The sequence below is a fragment of the Jaculus jaculus genome, chromosome 1 (assembly GCF_020740685.1).
Source record: "Jaculus jaculus isolate mJacJac1 chromosome 1, mJacJac1.mat.Y.cur, whole genome shotgun sequence".
Classification (NCBI taxonomy): Eukaryota; Metazoa; Chordata; class Mammalia; order Rodentia; family Dipodidae; genus Jaculus; species Jaculus jaculus.
In genome coordinates, this window is record NC_059102.1 from 161,939,871 (window position 1) to 161,946,580 (window position 6,710).

The 6,710-nt window shown below is 43.9% G+C and overlaps 1 pseudogene; it reads left to right on the plus strand.

Moving 5' to 3' along the window:
- Positions 1-3,327: 3,327 nt before the first annotated feature.
- On the plus strand, positions 3,328-6,075 carry LOC101606247 (annotated as a pseudogene).
- The last annotated feature ends 635 nt before the right edge of the window (positions 6,076-6,710 follow it).

The window sequence follows — 6,710 nt, forward strand, 5'->3', positions numbered from 1 at the left end:
AGGAGGCTCTGCATGCCCATGCTCACTCTCTGCCTGCCTCTTTCTTTTTCAAGTATTTATTTATTTATTTAGTTATTTATTTAGTTAGTTATGACAGAGAGAGGGAGGGAGAGAGAGAATGGGCATGCCAGGGTCTCTAGCCACTGCAAACGAACTCCAGATGCATGTATCACCTTGTGCATCTGGCTTACTTGGGACCTGGAGAACCAAAACTGGATCCTTAGACTTCACTAGCAAGCACCTTAACTGCTAAGCCATTTCTCCAGCCCTCTGTCTGCCTCTTTCTTTCTCAAAAAAGGAAGGGTTAGACCAGGCGTGGTGGCACATGTCTTTAATCCCAGCACCCAGGAGGCAGAGGTAGGAGGATCACTGTGAGTTCTAGGTCTCCCTGAGACTACATAGTGAATTTCCGGTCAGCCTGGGCTAGAGTGAAACCCTACCTCAAAAAAAAGGGGGGAGTGAGCCAGGCATGGTGACACATGACTTTAATCCCAGCACTTGGGAGGCAGAGGTAGGAGAATTGCTGTGAGTTCCAGGCCACCCTGAGACTACATAGTGAATTCCAGGTCAGTTTAGGCTAGAGTGAGACTCTACCTTGAAAAACAAAAACACAAAAAAGGGGAGGGGATGGCTGGAGATATGGCTTTGCTATTAAGGCACTTGCCTTCAAAACCAAAAGACCCAGGTTTGATTCCCCTGGATCCACATAAGAGAGATGTACAAGGTTGCACATGTGTCTGTGCATCTGGAGTTCATTTGCAGCAGCTGGAGGACCTGTCACACTCATATTCTCAAACTCTCTCCCTCTTTTTCTCTCTCTTTTAAACAAATAAATAAAAATGAAATATTTTTTTTAAACAAAACAACAACAAAAAAGGAACTGGATATTGTGGAACACTCCTATAATCCCTGCAGAAGCAGAAATGAGAAAGAGTGCCACAAGTTTGAGACCAGACTTGTCTACATAGTGAGTTCTTTGTCTGAAAAAGATGGAGGAGGAAAAGGAATGGAAGGGGGAGGAAGTGTTGGCCCTGGCGGCTATCTGTAAACAATGCCACTATATGGAACAAGAGGAAGAGAGGCCAACCCTGTGTGGCTTGTATAAGACCCTGATCATCTCTCAGATAGTCATCTGCAGCAACACCAGAAGGAAGGTGAATTGACTGACTGAGAATATGCACCCTGAAACCCCACTGTCTATGTGCCTGGAGATATGGCAGAAAGGAAAGAGTTTCATTCAGGCTCTAGCAAAGTGACTATCACCATTGGCCTGCAAGCTGGAACCCCTGATATGTAGTTGTCATTAACTTTCCTACAGGGGGAGAACTACAGCCACTGAGTTTTGCCACTGAAGATATTTTAGCTGTTAAGGGTATTGCTATTACTACCATGGTGATAGGAGACCATGAGAGGACTCTCGGAGACATTGGAACTGTCAATATCTTCATGGAAGAGATGCCCCTCAACATCACTGACCTCTCTTAGCAGAAACTGTTCTAGCTCAGTTCAATTCTAAGAGTTGAGGAGCAGCAAGAAGGGTAAGAGAAAGGAAAGGAGTCAAGGGATGGCTAGCCTGTCCTTTCTTACTTCTGAAAAATTATTTGGAGACTGGGAAGAAGGCACAGTCGGTAAAAGAGCTTGTCACACAAGCATGATGACCTGAGTTCTGCCCTGGGCTCAAGTGAGAGACTCTGTCTCAATAAATACGGTGTAGAAGGATGGAGAAAGACACTTGACTTCAACCGCTGGCCTTCACATGCACACATACACACACGTGCAAATCTACACATTCACACATACCCCATACACACATACAAAAAGAAAAAGAGGGCTGGAGATATGGCTTAGCTGTTAAGGTGCTTGCCTGAGAAGCCTAAGAACCCATGCTTGACTCTCCAGGTCCTACATAAGCCAGATGCACAAGGTGACTCAAGCATGCAAGGTCACACATGCGCTCAAGGTGGAACACGTGTCTGGAGTATGATTACAGTGGCTAGAGTTCTGGGCACACCAGTTTTCTCCCTCTCTCCATCTCTCATTCACACTCTCTTGCATAAAAAAATAGGCCAGTAAGCTGGGCGTGGTGGTGCACACCTTCAATCCTAGTACCAGGGAGGCAGAGGTAGAAGGATAGGTGAGAGTTCGAGGCCACTGTGAGACTACATAGTGAATTCCAGGTCAGCCTCGGCTCAAGTGAGACCCTACCTTCAAAAACAAACAAAAAAAGGCCAGTGTGGTGGTTTGATCCAGGTGTCCCCCCAAAACTTAGGTTTTCTGTATGCTAGGTTCCTAGCTGCTAGAGATTCAGGAAATAATGCCTCCTGGAGGCAGTGTATTGTTGGGGGTGGGCTTATGGGTATTATAGCCAGTTTCCCCTTGTTAGTGTTTGGCATACTCTCCTGTTCCTGCTGTCTACCTGATGTTGGCTAGGAGGTGATAGCCACCCTCTGCTCATGCCATCATTTTCCCCTGCCATGATGGAGCTTCCCCTTGTATCTGTAAGCCAAAATAAACCCTTTTTCCCACAAGCTGATTTTGGTTGAGTGATTTCTGCCAGTAATGTGAACCTGTCTGCAACAGAAAAGTTGGTGCCAAGAGTGGTGTCATTGCTGCTTGAAACCTGACTGTGTGGCTTTGGCCTTTTGGAGCTGATTTTCAAGAGGAATGTGGAAGGATTTGAAACTTTGACCTAAGAGATGCCTTGTACTGATGAAAGTATAGTTTGATGGACTATTCTGGTCAGAGTTGAAAGACCTGAATGCAGTAAGAACTAAGGACTGTGAGGTTTGGCTTATGAGGGTGAGAAAGAGCTCTGCCTTGGACTGGGCTAGAAGCAGTTTGTGTGAGAGGTTTGCTGTTATGCTTGTGTCCTGAAAATTTGTGCAGTGTATAGAAATGGACTGGTGTGTGCAGAGGGATATGGCACAGAAAAAAATGAAATCTTTGGGCTGAAACGTCTGCCTGTTCAGTTGCAATTGTATGAGAGATTACAACCTTTGAGATTGGCCAGCTGACCTGCATTGGAACCACAGAAAGCATACAGTCTGTTGAAGGGGCCTGAATGCTAAAGGAGTGTCCTGTTCTTCAAGGTCTGCTTTATTCCCCTCCCCCCCAGGCTTAACAAATTGGCATCTCACCTGGTATTATGGAGTATAAGAAGTGCAGGAAAGAGAGGCTCACTGATTTTGCAACATGGTCTTGTGTTTTGGAAATGGCCATGGGCAGTGTGAAGCAGGTTTGCTGGATGCCTGCATGGAGACCCAATGGAGCTGTGAGGATGGAGTGTAGGTTGCAATGGAGGCCCAGTGGAGATGCCAGGACCACGAGATGGCTGCCAAGGAGAGCTTCCGGCCCCAGAAGAAGTTTTCCAAGACTGTAAGTAGCCTAGCTGGAGGGGCGGAATTGAAACTCCAGAGACTTGTTGCTGGTTAGAATTATCAGACTTGGAGACTTGTTACTGACTAGAGTTGTTGGACTTGGAGTTAGAGTTTGATGTTTGCCTTTAAAGCTTGTATTGGTTGAATATGTCTTTGCTATGCCTAATGCCAACTTTTGCAGTATGAATATATATTCTATGCTATTATGGGTTTTGGGGGGATTTTTTTTATATTATGGCTCAGTTAAAAGACCTTGGATTATGGGAATGTTTGAACATCATTAGGACTGATTTTAAAAAATGGGCACTTTTAGCCAGGCGTGGTGGCACACACCTTTAATCCCAGCACTCGGGAGGCAGAGGTAGGAGGATTGTCATGAGTTTGAGGCCACCCTGAGACTACATAGTGAGTTCCAGGTCAGCCTGGTCCAGAGTGAGACCTTACCTCGAAAAACCAAAAAAATAAAAATAAATAAATAAAATTTAAAAAATAAAAAATGGGCACTTTTAAAGTTGGACTGAATGCATTGCATTTTATATCATGGATAGTTATCAGTTTATGGGGGCCAGGGGTGGAATGTGGTTGTTTGATTCAGGTGTCCCCCATAAACTTGGGTGTTCTGAATACTAGGTTCCCAGCTGATACAGATTTGGGAATTAACACCTCCTGGAGGTAGTTTATTTTGGGGGATGGGCTTATGGGTGTTATAGCCAGTTTCCCCTTGCCAGTGTTTGGCACACTCTCCTGTTCCTGTTGTGCACCTAATATTGACCAGGAGGAAAATTCACCCTCTGCTTATGCCATCATTTCCCCAGCCATCATGGAGCTTCTCCTCGAGTCTGTAAGCCAAAATAAACCTTTTTTCCTACAAGCTGCTTTTGGTTAGGTGATTCCTGTTAGCAATGCAAACCTGACTGCAAAAGCCAGTCTGTTGGAATTGACACACACACACAAACACACACACACACACACACACACACACAAATTCCTCTCTCCCTATACCCTTTAAAAAATATATATATAGGGCTGGAGAGATGGCTTAGCAGTTAAGCGCTTGCCTGTGAAGCCTAAGGACCCCGGTTCGAGGCTCGGTTCCCCAGGTCCCATGTTAGCCAGATGCACAAGGGGGTGCATGCATCTGGAGTTCGTTTGCAGAGGCTGGAAGCCCTGACACACCCATTCTCTCTCTCCCTCTATCTGTCTTTCTCTCTGTGTCTGTCGTTCTCAAATAAATAAATAAAATATATATATTTGGCCACTTCCTTCCTCTTGGGGCAAGATGGCGGGGGGGTGAGGTTGGAGTGACTCTTGGGCAGCTGCACCTTTCACGACAGGATCTTGCTACTTTGGACGTTACAAAGTTAACGCCACTTTTACATGAAGTTATCAGCAGACAAGCTACGATTAACATAGGTACAATTGGTCACGTAGTGCATGGCAAATCTGTTTTGTAAAAGCCATTTCCAGTGTTCACACCGTCAGATTCAAAAATGAACTTGAAAGGAACATTACAATCAAGCTTGGATATGCTAATGCTAAGATTTATAAACTTGATGACCCAAGTTGTCCTCGGCCAGAATGTTATAGGTCTTGTGGAAGTGGAACACCTGATGAGTTTCCTACAGATATTCCAGGAACTAAAGGAAACTTCAAATTAGTCAGGCATGTTTCCTTTGTTGACTGTCCTGGCCATGATATTTTGATGGCTACGATGCTGAACGGTGCAGCAGTGATGGATGCAGCAATTCTATTAATAGCTGGTAATGAATCTTGCCCTCAGCCTCAGACTTCAGAACACCTAGCTGCAATAGAAATCATGAAACTCAAGCATATTTTGATCCTACAGAATAAAATTGATTTGGTAAAAGAAAGTCAGGCTAAAGAACAATATGAACAGATTCTTGCATTTGTACAAGGAACAGTGGCAGCAGGAGCTCCAATTATTCCAATTTCTGCTCAACTTAAATACAATATTGAAGTTGTCTGTGAGTACATAGTAAAGAAAATTCCAGTACCCCCACGAGATTTTACTTCAGAACCTCGACTCATTGTTATTAGGTCATTTGATGTCAACACACCTGGCTGTGAAGTTGATGACCTTCAGGGTGGTGTGGCTGGTGGTAGTATTCGAAAAGGAGTATTAAAGGTGGGCCAGGAGATAGAAGTGAGACCCGGTGCTGTTTCCAAAGATAGTGAAGGGAAACTTATGTGTAAGCCAATCTTTCCCAAAATTGTATCACTTTTTGCGGAGCATAATGATCTTCAGTGTGCTGCTCCAGGAGGTCTTATTGGAGTTGGAACAAAAGTTGACCCTCCTCTGTGCCGGGCTGACAGAATGGTGGGACAAGTGCTTGGTGTTGTTGGAGCTTTACCTGACATATTCACTGAGTTAGGAATTTCCTATTTCCTACTGAGACGCCTTCTAGGTGTACGCACTGAAGGAGACAAGAAAGCAGCAAAGGTCCAAAAGCTGTCTAACAATGAAGTGCTTATGGTCAACATCGGATCCTTGTCAACAGGAGGGAGAGTTAGTGCTGTGAAGGCTGATTTGGGCAAAACTGTTTTGACTAATCCTGTGTGCACAGAAGTAGGAGAAAAAACTACCCTTAGCCGAAGAGTTGAGAAACATTGGCGTTTAATTGGTTGGGGTCAGATAAGAAGAGGAGTGACAATCAAGCCAACCGTAGATGATGACTGAAAACTCCCAGCTACACAATACATTTGGAAGAGTTAGAGCTTCTTTTAACAACCTAGAGGTATATTTTCAAAGCAATATTAGAGGAATAATTTCACAGCTCCTTCATTTTGATAGGTAGCTGTAAGTTTATTCTCATTTTTGCATGATGAAAAGCTAACCTCCAGGACAATATAGGGTCTATGATAAGTGTAAAAATTGGTATACAATTAGATTGAACCTACATTCTCACAGAGGTTAAAGCATTCCAAAATGTCTAATTTATACAGTCAGGATGTTTAAAATAACCTATCATAGAATTTATCTGAAATGACGTTTTTCTTTTTTATGAATTCTCTTTCAGTAGCTCCACAATAAAGGACTTTTCTAGTAAAAACTGATAGATACAAATTTTCCTTGAAGACTAGCTCCTTTTTGTTTGACTCTCATATTTTGTTTTTAAAGTTTTGAGCAGAAACAATACAAACAGGCTCACAGGAGGCTGACTCCTAGAATATGAGTGCTCATTCCCATGGGCCTGAAGTTAGTCTTCCCCCCTAGTATGCCAGATGATTTTAGTGAACTCGTCAGGCTCTTTCCAGGATTTATTCTCTGGTGGTTTTTGTTTTAGTGGAGCTGGGGATGGAGCCCTGGGCCTC